The 17,500-nt window shown below is 47.7% G+C and overlaps 1 protein-coding gene across 1 annotated transcript in view; it reads right to left on the bottom strand.

The window, feature by feature from the left end:
- LOC139533604 (receptor-type tyrosine-protein phosphatase R-like) overlaps nt 1-17,500 on the bottom strand; it is a 173,444-nt gene that overhangs the window by 71,234 nt on the left and 84,710 nt on the right. The gene's annotated exons all lie outside the window — the stretch shown is intronic.

The raw sequence follows: 17,500 nt of genomic DNA, 5'->3' as shown, positions 1-17,500 counted from the left end.
TGTTACCTTGCCAACACACACACTGTACACTTACTTTCAACCAAACACTCACAAGATGGGAAATAAACTCTTTTCACAAAGAGGATGGAGAGACATGCTCTGTAGTGGTACCTCTCTATAACACTCTGTTAACCCTCTATAACAGTCTGTTACCTCTCTATAACACTCTGTTACCCCTCTATAACACTCTGTTACCTCTCTATAACACTCTGTTACCTCTCTATAACACTCTGTTACCCCTCTATAACACTCTGTTACCCCTCTATAACACTCTGTTACCTCTCTATAACACTATGTTACCTCTCTATAACAATATGTTACCTTTCTATAACACTATGTTACCCCTCTATAACACTCTGTTACCTCTCTATAACACTCTGTTACCTCTCTATAACACTCTGTTACCCCTCTATAACACTCTGTTACCCCTCTATAACACTCTGTTACCTCTCTATAATACTCTGTTACCTCTCTATAACACTCTGTTACCTCTCTATAACACTCTGTTACCCCTCTATAACAATATGTTACCTCTCTATAACACTCTGTTACCTCTCTATAACACTCTGTTACCCCTCTATAACACTCTGTTACCCCTCTATAACACTCTGTTACCTCTCTATAACACTCTGTTACCTCTCTATAACACTCTGTTACCTCTCTATAACACTCTGTTACCCCTCTATAACACTCTGTTACCCCTCTATAACACTCTGTTACCTCTCTATAACACTCTGTTACCTCTCTATAACACTCTGTTACCCCTCTATAACAATATGGTACCTCTCTATAACACTCTGTTACCCCTCTATAACACTCTGTTACCCCTCTATAACAATATGTTACCTCTCTATAACACTCTGGTACCTCTCTATAACACTCTGTTACCCCTCTATAACACTCTGTTACCCCTCTATAACACTCTGTTACCTCTCTATAACACTATGTTACCTCTCTATAACACTCTGTTACCTCTCTATAACACTCTGTTACCCCTCTATAACACTCTGTTACCCCTATATAACAATATGTTACCTCTCTATAACACTCTGTTACCCCTCTATAACAATATGTTACCTCTCTATAACACTCTGTTACCTCTCTATAACACTCTGTTACCCCTCTATAACAATCTGTTACCTCTCTATAACACTATGTTACCTCTCTATAACACTCTGTTAACCCTCTATAACACTCTGTTACCCCTCTATAACACCCTGTTACCCCTCTATAACACGCTGTTACCTCTCTATAATACTCTGTTACCTCTCTATAATACTCTGTTACCTCTCTATAACACTCTGTTACCTCTCTATAACACTCTGTTACCTCTCTATAACACTCTGTTACCTCTCTATAACACTCTGTTACCTCTCTATAACACTCTGTTACCTCTCTATAACACTCTGTTACCTCTCTATAACACTCTGTTACCCCTCTATAACACTCTGTTACCCCTCTATAACACTCTGTTACCTCTCTATAACACTCTGTTACCCCTCTATAACACTCTGTTACCCCTCTATAACACTCCGTTACCTCTCTATAACACTCTGTTACCTCTCTATAACACTCTGTTACCCCTCTATAACACTCTGTTACCTCTCTATAACACTCTGTTACCTCTCCATAATAACACTCTGTTACCTCTCTATAACACTCTGTTACCCCTCTATAACACTCTGTTACCCCTCTATAACACTCCGTTACCTCTCTATAACACTCTGTTACCTCTCCATAATAACACTCTGTTACCTCTCTATAACACTCTGTTACCCCTCTATAACACTCTGTTACCCCTCTATAACACTCCGTTACCTCTCTATAACACTCCGTTACCTCTCTATAACACTCTGTTACCCCTCTATAACACTCCGTTACCTCTCTATAACACTCTGTTACCCCTCTATAACACTCTGTTACCTCTCTATAACACTATGTTACCTCTCTATAACACTCTGTTACCTCTCTATAACACTCTGTTACCTCTCTATAACACTCTGTTACCTCTCTATAACACTGTTACCTCTCCATAATAACACTCTGTTACCTCTCTATAACACTCTGTTACCTCTCTATAATACTCTGTTACCTCTCTAAAACACACAGTGTGGGAAACCACAAACAGGAATGGATGAGAAAGAGAGACACACTACTATTCACCTCTAAAAGAAACAGGGAAATCAATTTCCAAGCAGAGCAGAAGAGGCAGGGGATGTCTAAGCTGCATTACATCTCTACCAACATTACTACATTACCATCGATCCACTGACACTTCTACAATCTCTCTGTCTCTGTCTCTCTCTCTCTCTCTCTCTCTCTCTCTCTCTCTCTCTCTCTCTCTCTCTCTCTCTCTCTCTCTCTCTCTCTCTCTCTCTCTCTCTCTCTCTCTCTCTCTCTCTCTCTCTCTCTCTCTCTCTCTCTCTCTCTCTCTCTCTCTCTCTCTCTCTCTCTCTCTCTCTCTCTCTCTCTCTCTCTCTCTCTCTCTCTCTCTCTCTCTCTCTCTCTCTCTCTCTCTCTCTCTCTCTCTCTCAAGGTGGAACCCCTTCAAAACAAGGAAAACCAACTTTAGTTAACGTGTCATTTGTTCCAGATGGCGAACTGATTACTTCCAGCTAACCTGGTTGGGAACCAGTCCTGAGGCTCATGCAGTGGTCAGCCCTATAAAGAGGATCCCAGACAGGCCTGGGGACAGTGACCGGCATGTCATCCGTTAAAAATAAGATTTACCCCAACCACTTATGTCTCCCCCCCTGTACCCAGCAACATAACCGTTCCACATTCTAAAAGCCTGACTTGAGGAGAAACAAACCCCTCCTGTACCCAGCAACATAACCGTTCCACATTCTAAAAGCCTGACTTGAGGAGAGACAAACCTCTCCTGTACCCAGCAACATAACCGTTCCACATTCTAAAAGCCTGACTTGAGAAACAAACCGCTCCTGTACCCAGCAACATAACCGTTCCACATTCTAAAAGCCTGACTTGAGGAGAGACAAACCCCTCCTGTATCCAGCAACATAACCGTTCCACATTCTAAAAGCCTGACTTGAGGAGAGACAAACCCCTCCTGTATCCAGCAACATAACCGTTCCACATTCTAAAAGCCTGACTTGAGGAGAAACAAACCCCTCCTGTAAACAGCAACATAACCGTTCCACATTCTAAAAGCCTGACTTGAAGAGAAACAAACCCCTCCTGTACCCAGCAACATAACCGTTCCACATTCTAAAAGCCTGACTTGAGGAGAAACAAACCCCTCCTGTACCCAGCAACATAACCGTTCCACATTCTAAAAGCCTGACTTGAGGAGAGACAAACCTCTCCTGTATCCAGCAACATAACCGTTCCACATTCTAAAAGCCTGACTTGAGGAGAAACAAACCCCTCCTGTATCCAGCAACATAACCGTTCCACATTCTAAAAGCCTGACTTGAGGAGAAACATACCCCTCCTGTATCCAGCAACATAACCGTTCCACATTCTAAAAGCCTGACTTGAGGAGAAACAAACCCCTCCTGTATCCAGCAACATAACCGTTCCACATTCTAAAAGCCTGACTTGAGGAGAGACAAACCCCTCCTGTACCCAGCAACATAACCGTTCCACATTCTAAAAGCCTGACTTGAGGAGAATCAAACCCCTCCTGTATCCAGCAACATAACCGTTCCACATTCTAAAAGCCTGACTTGAGGAGAAACAAACCCCTCCTGTACCCAGCAACATAACCGTTCCACATTCTAAAAGCCTGACTTGAGGAGAAACAAACCCCTCCTGTATCCAGCAACATAATCGTTCCACATTCTAAAAGCCTGACTTGAGGAGAAACAAACCCCTCCTGTACCCAGCAACATAACCGTTCCACATTCTAAAAGCCTGACTTGAGGAGAAACAAATCCCTCCTGCATCCAGCAACATAACCGTTCCACATTCTAAAAGCCTGACTTGAGGAGAGACAAACCCCTCCTGTATCCAGCAACATAACCGTTCCACATTCTAAAAGCCTGACTTGAGGAGAAACAAACTCCTCCTGTACCCAGCAACATAACCGTTCCACATTCTAAAAGCCTGACTTGAGAAACAAACCCCTCCTGTACCCAGCAACATAACCGTTCCACATTCTAAAAGCCTGACTTGAGGAGAGACAAACCCCTCCTGTACCCAGCAACATAACCGTTCAACATTCTAAAAGCCTGACTTGAGGAGAAACAAACCCCTCCTGTATCCAGCAACATAACCGTTCCACATTCTAAAAGCCTGACTTGAGGAGAGACAAACCCCTCCTGTACCCAGCAACATAACCGTTCCACATTCTAAAAGCCTGACTTGAGGAGAGACAAACCCCTCCTGTACCCAGCAACATAACCGTTCCACATTCTAAAAGCCTGACTTGAGGAGAAACAAACCTCTCCTGTACCCAGCAACATAACCGTTCCACATTCTAAAAGCCTGACTTGAGGAGAAACAAACCCCTCCTGTACCCAGCAACATAACCGTTCCACATTCTAAAAGCCTGACTTGAGGAGAAACAAACCCCTCCTGTACCCAGCAACATAACCGTTCCACATTCTAAAAGCCTGACTTGAGGAGAAACAAAACCCTCCTGTATCCAGCAACATAACCGTTCCACATTCTAAAAGCCTGACTTGAGGAGAGACAAACCCCTCCTGTACCCAGCAACATAACCGTTCCACATTCTAAAAGCCTGACTTGAGGAGAGACAAACCCCTCCTGTACCCAGCAACATAACCGTTCCACATTCTAAAAGCCTGACTTGAGGAGAGACAAACCCCTCCTGTATCCAGCAACATAACCGTTCCACATTCTAAAAGCCTGACATGAAGAGAGACAAACCCCTCCTGTACCCAGCAACATAACCGTTCCACATTCTAAAAGCCTGACTTGAGGAGAAACAAACCCCTCCTGTATCCAGCAACATAACCGTTCCACATTCTAAAAGCCTGACTTGAGGAGAGACAAACCCCTCCTGTACCCAGCAACATAACCGTTCCACATTCTAAAAGCCTGACTTGAGGAGAGACAAATCCCTCCTGTACCCAGCAACATAACCGTTCCACATTCTAAAAGCCTGACTTGAGGAGAGACAAACCCCTCCTGTATCCAGCAACATAACCGTTCCACATTCTAAAAGCCTGACTTGAGGAGAGACAAACCCCTCCTGTATCCAGCAACATAACCGTTCCACATTCTAAAAGCCTGACTTGAGGAGAGACAAACCCCTCCTGTATCCAGCAACATAACCGTTCCACATTCTAAAAGCCTGACTTGAGGAGAGACAAACCCCTCCTGTACCCAGCAACATAACCGTTCCACATTCTAAAAGCCTGACTTGAGGAGAAACAAACCCCTCCTGTACCCAGCAACATAACCGTTCCACATTCTAAAAGCCTGATTTGAGGAGAGACAAACCCTTCCTGTATCCAGCAACATAACCGTTCCACATTCTAAAAGCCTGATTTGAGGAGAGACAAACCCTTCCTGTATCCAGCAACATAACCGTTCCACATTCTAAAAGCCTGATTTGAGGAGAGACAAACCTCTCCTGTACCCAGCAACATAACCGTTCCACATTCTAAAAGCCAGACTTGAGGAGAGACAAACCCCTCCTGTACCCAGCAACATAACCGTTCCACATTCTAAAAGCCTGACTTGAGGAGAAACAAACCCCTCCTGTATCCAGCAACATAACCGTTCCACATTCTAAAAGCCTGACTTGAGGAGAAACAAACCCCTCCTGTATCCAGCAACATAACCGTTCCACATTCTAAAAGCCTGACTTGAGGAGAAACAAACCCCTCCTGTACCCAGCAACATAACCGTTCCACATTCTAAAAGCCTGACTTGAGGAGAGACAAACCCCTCCTGTATCCAGCAACATAACCGTTCCACATTCTAAAAGCCTGACTTGAGGAGAGACAAACCCCTCCTGTACCCAGCAACATAACCGTTCCACATTCTAAAAGCCTGACTTGAGGAGAGACAAACCCCTCCTGTATCCAGCAACATAACCGTTCCACATTCTAAAAGCCTGACTTGAGGAGAAACAAACCCCTCCTGTATCTAGCAACATAACCGTTCCACATTCTAAAAGCCTGACTTGAGGAGAAACAAACCCCTCCTGTATCCAGCAACATAACCGTTCCACATTCTAAAAGCCTGACTTGAGGAGAGACAAACCCCTCCTGTACCCAGCAACATAACCGTTCCACATTCTAAAAGCCTGACTTGAGGAGAAACAAACCCCTCCTGTACCCAGCAACATAACCGTTCCACATTCTAAAAGCCTGACTTGAGGAGAGACAAACCCCTCCTGTATGCAGCAACATAACCGTTCCACATTCTAAAAGCCTGACTTGAGGAGAGACAAACCCCTCCTGTACCCAGCAACATAACCGTTCCACATTCTAAAAGCCTGACTTGAGGAGAGACAAACCCCTCCTGTATCCAGCAACATAACCGTTCCACATTCTAAAAGCCTGACTTGAGGAGAAACAAACCCCTCCTGTATCTAGCAACATAACCGTTCCACATTCTAAAAGCCTGACTTGAGGAGAGACAAACCCCTCCTGTACCCAGCAACATAACCGTTCCACATTCTAAAAGCCTGACTTGAGGAGAGACAAACCCCTCCTGTACCCAGCAACATAACCGTTCCACATTCTAAAAGCCTGACTTGAGGAGAGACAAACCCCTCCTGTATCCAGCAACATAACCGTTCCACATTCTAAAAACCTGACTTGAGGAGAAACAAACCCCTCCTGTACCCAGCAACATAACCGTTCCACATTCTAAAAGCCTGACTTGAGGAGAGACAAACCCCTCCTGTATCCAGCAACATAACCGTTCCACATTCTAAAAGCCTGACTTGAGGAGAAACAAATCCCTCCTGTACCCAGCAACATAACCGTTCCACATTCTAAAAGCCTGACTTGAGGAGAGACAAACCCCTCCTGTATCTAGCAACATAACCGTTCCACATTCTAAAAGCCTGACTTGAGGAGAGACAAACCCCTCCTGTACCCAGCAACATAACCGTTCCACATTCTAAAAGCCTGACTTGAGGAGAGACAAACCCCTCCTGTATCTAGCAACATAACCGTTCCACATTCTAAAAGCCTGACTTGAGGAGAGACAAACCCCTCCTGTACCCAGCAACATAACCGTTCCACATTCTAAAAGCCTGACTTGAGGAGAGACAAACCCCTCCTGTACCCAGCAACATAACCGTTCCACATTCTAAAAGCCTGACTTGAGGAGAGACAAACCCCTCCTGTATCCAGCAACATAACCGTTCCACATTCTAAAAACCTGACTTGAGGAGAAACAAACCCCTCCTGTACCCAGCAACATAACCGTTCCACATTCTAAAAGCCTGACTTGAGGAGAGACAAACCCCTCCTGTATCCAGCAACATAACCGTTCCACATTCTAAAAGCCTGACTTGAGGAGAAACAAATCCCTCCTGGACCCAGCAACATAACCGTTCCACATTCTAAAAGCCTGACTTGAGGAGAGACAAACCCCTCCTGTATCTAGCAACATAACCGTTCCACATTCTAAAAGCCTGACTTGAGGAGAGACAAACCCCTCCTGTACCCAGCAACATAACCGTTCCACATTCTAAAAGCCTGACTTGAGGAGAAACAAACCCCTCCTGTATCCAGCAACATAACCGTTCCACATTCTAAAAGCCTGACTTGAGGAGAGACAAACCCCTCCTGTATCCAGCAACATAACCGTTCCACATACTAAAAGCCTGACTTGAGGAGAAACAAACCCCTCCTGTATCCAGCAACATAACCGTTCCACATTCTAAAAGCCTGACTTGAGGAGAAACAAACCCCTCCTGTACCCAGCAACATAACCGTTCCACATTCTAAAAGCCTGACTTGAGGAGAGACAAACCCCTCCTGTACCCAGCAACATAACCGTTCCACATTCTAAAAGCCTGACTTGAGGAGAGACAAACCCCTCCTGTATCCAGCAACATAACCGTTCCACATTCTAAAAGCCTGACTTGAGGAGAGACAAACCCCTCCTGTATCCAGCAACATAACCGTTCCACATTCTAAAAGCCTGACTTGAGGAGAGACAAACCCCTCCTGTATCCAGCAACATAACCGTTCCACATTCTAAAAGCCTGACTTGAGGAGAGACAAACCCCTCCTGTACCCAGCAACATAACCGTTCCACATTCTAAAAGCCTGACTTGAGGAGAGACAAACCCCTCCTGTACCCAGCAACATAACCGTTCCACATTCTAAAAGCCTGACTTGAGGAGAGACAAACCCCTCCTGTATCCAGCAACATAACCGTTCCACATTCTAAAAGCCTGACTTGAGGAGAGACAAACCCCTCCTGTACCCAGCAACATAACCGTTCCACATTCTAAAAGCCTGACTTGAGGAGAGACAAACCCCTCCTGTACCCAGCAACATAACCGTTCCACATTCTAAAAGCCTGACTTGAGGAGAAACAAACCCCTCCTGTACCCAGCAACATAACCGTTCCACATTCTAAAAGCCTGACTTGAGGAGAGACAAACCCCTCCTGTACCCAGCAACATAACCGTTCCACATTCTAAAAGCCTGACTTGAGGAGAAACAAACCCCTCCTGTATCCAGCAACATAACCGTTCCACATTCTAAAAGCCTGACTTGAGGAGAAACAAACCCCTCCTGTACCCAGCAACATAACCGTTCCACATTCTAAAAGCCTGACTTGAGGAGAGACAAACCCCTCCTGTACCCAGCAACATAACCGTTCCACATTCTAAAAGCCTGACTTGAGGAGAGACAAACCCCTCCTGTACCCAGCAACATAACCGTTCCACATTCTAAAAGCCTGACTTGAGGAGAAACAAACCCCTCCTGTACCCAGCAACATAACCGTTCCACATTCTAAAAGCCTGACTTGAGGAGAGACAAACCCCTCCTGTACCCAGCAACATAACCGTTCCACATTCTAAAAGCCTGACTTGAGGAGAAACAAACCCCTCCTGTACCCAGCAACATAACCGTTCCACATTCTAAAAGCCTGACTTGAGGAGAGACAAACCCCTCCTGTATCCAGCAACATAACCGTTCCACATTCTAAAAGCCTGACTTGAGGAGAAACAAACCCCTCCTGTACCCAGCAACATAACCGTTCCACATTCTAAAAGCCTGACTTGAGGAGAGACAAACCCCTCCTGTACCCAGCAACATAACCGTTCCACATTCTAAAAGCCTGACTTGAGGAGAAGACAAACCCCTCCTGTACCCAGCAACATAACCGTTCCACATTCTAAAAGCCTGACTTGAGGAGAGACAAACCCCTCCTGTACCCAGCAACATAACCGTTCCACATTCTAAAAGCCTGACTTGAGGAGAAACAAACCCCTCCTGTACCCAGCAACATAACCGTTCCACATTCTAAAAGCCTGACTTGAGGAGAAACAAACCCCTCCTGTATCCAGCAACATAACCGTTCCACATTCTAAAAGCCTGACTTGAGGAGAGACAAACCCCTCCTGTACCCAGCAACATAACCGTTCCACATTCTAAAAGCCTGACTTGAGGAGAAACAAACCCCTCCTGTACCCAGCAACATAACCGTTCCACATTCTAAAAGCCTGACTTGAGGAGAAACAAACCCCTCCTGTACCCAGCAACATAACCGTTCCACATTCTAAAAGCCTGACTTGAGGAGAGACAAACCCCTCCTGTACCCAGCAACATAACCGTTCCACATTCTAAAAGCCTGACTTGAGGAGAAACAAACCCCTCCTGTACCCAGCAACATAACCGTTCCACATTCTAAAAGCCTGACTTGAGGAGAGACAAACCCCTCCTGTACCCAGCAACATAACCGTTCCACATTCTAAAAGCCTGACTTGAGGAGAGACAAACCCCTCCTGTACCCAGCAACATAACCGTTCCACATTCTAAAAGCCTGACTTGAGGAGAAACAAACCCCTCCTGTACCCAGCAACATAACCGTTCCACATTCTAAAAGCCTGACTTGAGGAGAAACAAACCCCTCCTGTATCCAGCAACATAACCGTTCCACATTCTAAAAGCCTGACTTGAGGAGAGACAAACCCCTCCTGTACCCAGCAACATAACCGTTCCACATTCTAAAAGCCTGACTTGAGGAGAAACAAACCCCTCCTGTACCCAGCAACATAACCGTTCCACATTCTAAAAGCCTGACTTGAGGAGAAACAAACCCCTCCTGTATCCAGCAACATAACCGTTCCACATTCTAAAAGCCTGACTTGAGGAGAGACAAACCCCTCCTGTACCCAGCAACATAACCGTTCCACATTCTAAAAGCCTGACTTGAGGAGAGACAAACCCCTCCTGTACCCAGCAACATAACCGTTCCACATTCTAAAAGCCTGACTTGAGGAGAAACAAACCCCTCCTGTACCCAGCAACATAACCGTTCCACATTCTAAAAGCCTGACTTGAGGAGAGACAAACCCCTCCTGTACCCAGCAACATAACCGTTCCACATTCTAAAAGCCTGACTTGAGGAGAAACAAACCCCTCCTGTATCCAGCAACATAACCGTTCCACATTCTAAAAGCCTGACTTGAGGAGAAACAAACCCCTCCTGTACCCAGCAACATAACCGTTCCACATTCTAAAAGCCTGACTTGAGGAGAGACAAACCCCTCCTGTACCCAGCAACATAACCGTTCCACATTCTAAAAGCCTGACTTGAGGAGAGACAAACCCCTCCTGTACCCAGCAACATAACCGTTCCACATTCTAAAAGCCTGACTTGAGGAGAAACAAACCCCTCCTGTACCCAGCAACATAACTGTTCCACATTCTAAAAGCCTGACTTGAGGAGAGACAAACCCCTCCTGTACCCAGCAACATAACCGTTCCACATTCTAAAAGCCTGACTTGAGGAGAAACAAACCCCTCCTGTATCCAGCAACATAACCGTTCCACATTCTAAAAGCCTGACTTGAGGAGAGACAAACCCCTCCTGTACCCAGCAACATAACCGTTCCACATTCTAAAAGCCTGACTTGAGGAGAAACAAACCCCTCCTGTACCCAGCAACATAACCGTTCCACATTCTAAAAGCCTGACTTGAGGAGAAACAAACCCCTCCTGTACCCAGCAACATAACCGTTCCACATTCTAAAAGCCTGACTTGAGGAGAAACAAACCCCTCCTGTACCCAGCAACATAACCGTTCCACATTCTAAAAGCCTGACTTGAGGAGAAACAAACCCCTCCTGTACCCAGCAACATAACCGTTCCACATTCTAAAAGCCTGACTTGAGGAGAGACAAACCCCTCCTGTACCCAGCAACATAACCGTTCCACATTCTAAAAGCCTGACTTGAGGAGAAACAAACCCCTCCTGTACCCAGCAACATAACCGTTCCACATTCTAAAAGCCTGACTTGAGGAGAAACAAACCCCTCCTGTACCCAGCAACATAACCGTTCCACATTCTAAAAGCCTGACTTGAGGAGAAACAAACCCCTCCTGTACCCAGCAACATAACCGTTCCACATTCTAAAAGCCTGACTTGAGGAGAGACAAACCCCTCCTGTACCCAGCAACATAACCGTTCCACATTCTAAAAGCCTGACTTGAGGAGAAACAAACCCCTCCTGTACCCAGCAACATAACCGTTCCACATTCTAAAAGCCTGACTTGAGGAGAAACAAACCCCTCCTGTACCCAGCAACATAACCGTTCCACATTCTAAAAGCCTGACTTGAGGAGAAACAAACCCCTCCTGTATCCAGCAACATAACCGTTCCACATTCTAAAAGCCTGACTTGAGGAGAAACAAACCCCTCCTGTACCCAGCAACATAACCGTTCCACATTCTAAAAGCCTGACTTGAGGAGACACAAACCCCTCCTGTATCCAGCAACATAACCGTTCCACATTCTAAAAGCCTGACTTGAGGAGAGACAAACCCCTCCTGTACCCAGCAACATAACCGTTCCACATTCTAAAAGCCTGACTTGAGGAGAAACAACCAGATTTCTTTTCTCTCCGTTCTCTTTCCACCGGTTGTCTTTCAGAGGAAGAACACCCACCATCTCTGAGTCATATAATGTGTTCCAAATGGCACCCTATTCCCTTTATAGCGCAATACTTTAACCAGGGCCCATTGGGTAGTGCACTTTGTAGGGAATAGGATGCCGTTTGATAAGCAGCCATAGTTGTATCTCCCCAGGCATCGGCAGAGATGACTGTGAAATGTCCATATTTAGACAAAACATTATCCTTAATAACCCTGTCTCCTCTTCCTGTACACTGCCAGGGACTGTCTCCTCTTCCTGTACACTGCCAGGGACTGTCTCCTCTTCCTGTACACTGCCAGGGACTGTCTCCTCTTCCTGTACACTGCCAGGGACTGTCTCCTCTTCCTGTACACTGCCAGGGACTGTCTCCTCTTCCTGTACACTGCCAGGGACTGTCTCCTCTTCCTGTACACTGCCAGGGACTGTCTCCTCTTCCTGTACACTGCCAGGGACTGTCTCCTCTTCCTGTACACTGCCAGGGACTGTCTCCTCTTCCTGTACACTGCCAGGGACTGTCTCCTGTTCCTGTACACTGCCAGGGACTGTCTCCTCTTCCTGTACACTGCCAGGGACTGTCTCCTCTTCCTGTACACTGCCAGGGACTGTCTCCTCTTCCTGTACACTGCCAGGGACTGTCTCCTCTTCCTGTACACTGCCAGGGACTGTCTCCTCTTCCTGTACACTGCCAGGGACTGTCTCCTCTTCCTGTACACTGCCAGGGACTGTCTCCTCTTCCTGTACACTGCCAGGGACTGTCTCCTCTTCCTGTACACTGCCAGGGACTGTCTCCTCTTCCTGTACACTGCCAGGGACTGTCTCCTCTTCCTGTACACTGCCAGGGACTGTCTCCTCTTCCTGTACACTGCCAGGGACTGTCTCCTCTTCCTGTACACTGCCAGGGACTGTCTCCTCTTCCTGTACACTGCCAGGGACTGTCTCCTCTTCCTGTACACTGCCAGGGACTGTCTCCTCTTCCTGTACACTGCCAGGGACTGTCTCCTCTTCCTGTACACTGCCAGGGACTGTCTCCTCTTCCTGTACACTGCCAGGGACTGTCTCCTCTTCCTGTACACTGCCAGGGACTGTCTCCTCTTCCTGTACACTGCCAGGGACTGTCTCCTCTTCCTGTACACTGCCAGGGACTGTCTCCTCTTCCTGTACACTGCCAGGGACTGTCTCCTCTTCCTGTACACTGCCAGGGACTGTCTCCTCTTCCTGTACACTGCCAGGGACTGTCTCCTCTTCCTGTACACTGCCAGGGACTGTCTCCTCTTCCTGTACACTGCCAGGGACTGTCTCCTCTCCCTGTACACTGCCAGGGACTGTCTCCTCTTCCTGTACACTGCCAGGGACTGTCTCCTCTCCAGCTTCCTCCTCTTCCTGTACACTGCCAGGGACTGTCTCCTCTTCCTGTACACTGCCAGGGACTGTCTCCTCTTCCTGTACACTGCCAGGGACTGTCTCCTCTTCCTGTACACTGCCAGGGACTGTCTCCTCTCCAGCTTTCTCCTCTTCCTGTACACTGCCAGGGACTGTCTCCTCTTCCTGTACACTGCCAGGGACTGTCTCCTCTTCCTGTACACTGCCAGGGACTGTCTCCTCTTCCTGTACACTGCCAGGGACTGTCTCCTATCCAGCGTTCTCCTCTTCCTGTACACTGCCAGGGACTGTCTCCTCTCCAGCTTTCTCCTCTTCCTGTACACTGCCAGGGACTGTCTCCTCTTCCTGTACACTGCCAGGGACTGTCTCCTCTTCCTGTACACTGCCAGGGACTGTCTCCTCTCCAGCGTTCTCCTCTTCCTGTACACTGCCAGGGACTGTCTCCTCTCCAGCTTTCTCCTCTTCCTGTACACTGCCAGGGACTGTCTCCTGTCCAGCTTTCTCCTCTTCCTGTACACTGCCAGGGACTGTCTCCTCTCCAGCTGTGTCCTCTTCCTGTACACTGCCAGGGACTGTGTCCTGTCCAGCTTTCTCCTCTTCCTGTACACTGCCATGGACTGTCTCCTCTCCCTGTACACTGCCAGGGACTGTCTCCTCTTCTTGTACACTGCCAAGGACTGCCTGTTCTTTCAGGTTCTATGGTTCTAGTTTTCTTTCTGCCTTACTACCCCCAGGGCTCTGGAGTCCTGGAAAAGAAGGAACATCTTTTTTTCTATCTTTAAGAAGTGGAGAGGGTATGTTTTTATTCCACCTGACGTCTTTCAGACTCCTTAACAGGGCTCTGGAGTCCTGGGAAATAGGGGACATGTCTACAGGAAGGAAGTCAACTCTCTCAAGAAGTGACATCCAGGGTTTGTGGGTAAATGGAAAAGAGACGACAACCTTTGAATAAATGGCTACCGTCCATGTTTACTGTCTTGGGCCTCCTACAAATAGTGTCTCCTAGTTGTAGAAGAAGGAAGAGGATGTTTTTATTCACCTGACTTCCCTTAGACACTTAACAGGGGGGGGGGGGGGGGGTCTGCTGTCTGATGCCCAACACAGGAGACATGGAGGGGGGGGGGGAGGGGGGGTCTGCTGTCTGATGCCCAACACAGGAGACATGGAGGGGTGGGGGGGGGGGGAGGGTCTGCTGTCTGATGCCCAACACAGGAGACATGGAGGGGTGGGGGGGGGGGGGGGTCTGCTGTCTGATGCCCAACACAGGAGACATGGAGGGGTGAGGGGGGGGGGGGGGGGGGGTCTGCTGTCTGATGCCCAACACAGGAGACATGGAGGGGTGGGGGGGGGGGGGGGTCTGCTGTCTGATGCCCAACACAGGAGACATGGAGGGGTGGGGGGTAGAGGGAGGTCTGCTGTCTGATGCCCAACACAGGAGACATGGAGGGGTGGGGGGGAGGGAGGTCTACTGTCTGACGCCCAACACAGGAGACATGGAGGGGTGGGGGGGAGGGAGGGTCTGCTGTCTGATGCCCAACGCAGGAGACATGGAGGGGTGGGGGGTAGAGGGAGGTCTGCTGTCTGATGCCCAACACAGGAGACATGGAGGGGTGGGGGGTAGAGGGAGGTCTGCTGTCTGATGCCCAACACAGGAGACATGGAGGGGTGGGGGGGGGGGTCTGCTGTCTGATGACCAACACAGGAGACATGGAGGGGTGGGGGGAGGGAGGGTCTGCTGTCTGATGCCCAACACAGGAGACATGGAGGGGTGGGGGGTAGAGGGAGGTCTGCTGTCTGATGCCCAACACAGGAGACATGGAGGGGTGGGGGGTAGAGGGAGGTCTGCTGTCTGATGCCCAACACAGGAGACATGGAGGGGTGGGGGGGGGGGTCTGCTGTCTGATGACCAACACAGGAGACATGGAGGGGTGGGGGGGGGGGTCTGCTGTCTGATGACCAACACAGGAGACATGGAGGGGTGGGGGGTAGAGGGAGATCTGCTGTCTGATGCCCAACACAGGAGACATGGAGGGGGGTGGGGGGGGGGGGGGGTAGAGGGAGATCATGGACCAGAGGGAGCCATTAAACACCGGATGGGCTCTCTTTTCCATCTACCCACAAACCTTGGATGTAACCTCACTAGAGAGTTAGCTTCCTTCCTGCCAAGAGCAGAGTCCTGTGTGTGTGAAATGCTCCTGGACATGAATTGATATGTGTTTCCAGAAAGAGAGAGACATCCCAGAGGTGATAGTAGACTGTAGAGACATCACAGAGGTGATAGTAGACTGTAGAGACATCACAGCGGTGATAGTAGACTGTAGAGACATCACAGAGGTGATAGTAGACTGTAGAGACATCACAGAGGTGATAGTAGACTGTAGAGAGAGACATCACAGAGGTGATAGTAGACTGTAGAGACATCACAGTGGTGATAGTAGACTGTAGAGACATCACAGCGGTGATAGTAGACTGTAGAGACATCACAGAGGTGATAGTAGACTGTAGAGACATCACAGACGTGATCGTAGACTGTAGAGACATCACAGACGTGATAGTAGACTGTAAAGACATCACAGAGGTGATAGTAGACATCACAGAGGTGATAGTAGACTGTAGAAAGAGACATCACAGAGGAGATAGTAGACTGTAGAGACATCACAGAGGTGATAGTAGACTGTAGAGACATCACAGAGGAGATAGTAGACTGTAGAGACATCACAGAGGTGATAGTAGACTGTAGAGACATCACAGACGTGATAGTAGACTGTAGAGACATCACAGACGTGATAGTAGACTGTAGAGACATCACAGACGTGATAGTAGACTGTAGAGACACCACAGAGGTGATAGTAGACTGTAGAGACATCACAGAGGAGATAGTAGACTGTAGAGACATCACAGAGGTGATAGTAGACTGTAGAGACATCACAGAGGAGATAGTAGACTGTAGAGACATCACAGAGGTGATAGTAGACTGTAGAGACACCACAGAGGTGATCGTAGACTGTAGAGACATCACAGAGGTGATAGTAGACTGTAGAGAGAGCCATCACAGAGGAGATAGTAGACTGTAGAGACATCACAGAGGTGATAGTAGACTGTAGAGAGAGACATCACAGAGGAGATAGTAGACTGTAGAGACATCACAGAGGTGATAGTAGACTGTAGAGACACCACAGATGTGATAGTAGACTGTAGAGAGAGACATCACAGAGGAGATAGTAGACTGTAGAGACATCACAGAGGTGATAGTAGACTGTAGAGAGAGACATCACAGAGGAGATAGTAGACTGTAGAGAGAGACATCACAGAGGAGATAGTAGACTGTAGAGACATCACAGAGGTGATAGTAGACTGTAGAGACATCACAGAGGTGATAGTAGACTGTAGAGAGAGACATCACAGAGGAGATAGTAGACTGTAGAGACATCACAGAGGTGATAGTAGACTGTAGAGACATCACAGAGGTGATAGTAGACTGTAGAGAGAGGGAACATCCTCTGTGACAGAATCTCCCTCTATCACATCTACTGTGAAGAGTGTTCCCTGTTGATGACCGGTGACCGTGACCCCAGGGACCAGGAGGTCAATAACAGAAGACTGCCAGCTCCAGAATATCCTTGAATATTGATTTTGTATCAATCTGGCTTAACAGCAGACTGTTAGTCCTCCGGCGAGACGGAGACTGTTTCAGACATCCCTCTACACGTTACACACAACTACAGTAGTAGTCATGATATGGACTGGATGTCCACTGCATAGTTAGTCAACACACACACACTTAACACACACCCCCCAAAGTCCCAAAGCAGCTCACCTGGTGAAGCTGCCAGGAGACACAGAGACAGGTAGAGACGTCTTCTGGCATCTCCTGGAGTGGGCTTTCACATTCAAGTCCAGTTGGCTAACAAATCCCTTCAGTCGGACCCCTAGGATCCTTCAGTTACAGGAATATTCAGAGAGCATTCTGGGAACACAACTCTCACTGCTACCTCAATAACTCGACAACATTACCATTGGGAACCAGATCAAATAAACCGGGGGAAAAAA

The sequence above is a fragment of the Salvelinus alpinus genome, chromosome 11 (assembly GCF_045679555.1).
Source record: "Salvelinus alpinus chromosome 11, SLU_Salpinus.1, whole genome shotgun sequence".
Taxonomy (NCBI): Eukaryota; Metazoa; Chordata; class Actinopteri; order Salmoniformes; family Salmonidae; genus Salvelinus; species Salvelinus alpinus.
Note: the sequence above shows the minus strand (reverse complement) of the source record. Positions and strands in the feature narration are given on the sequence as shown.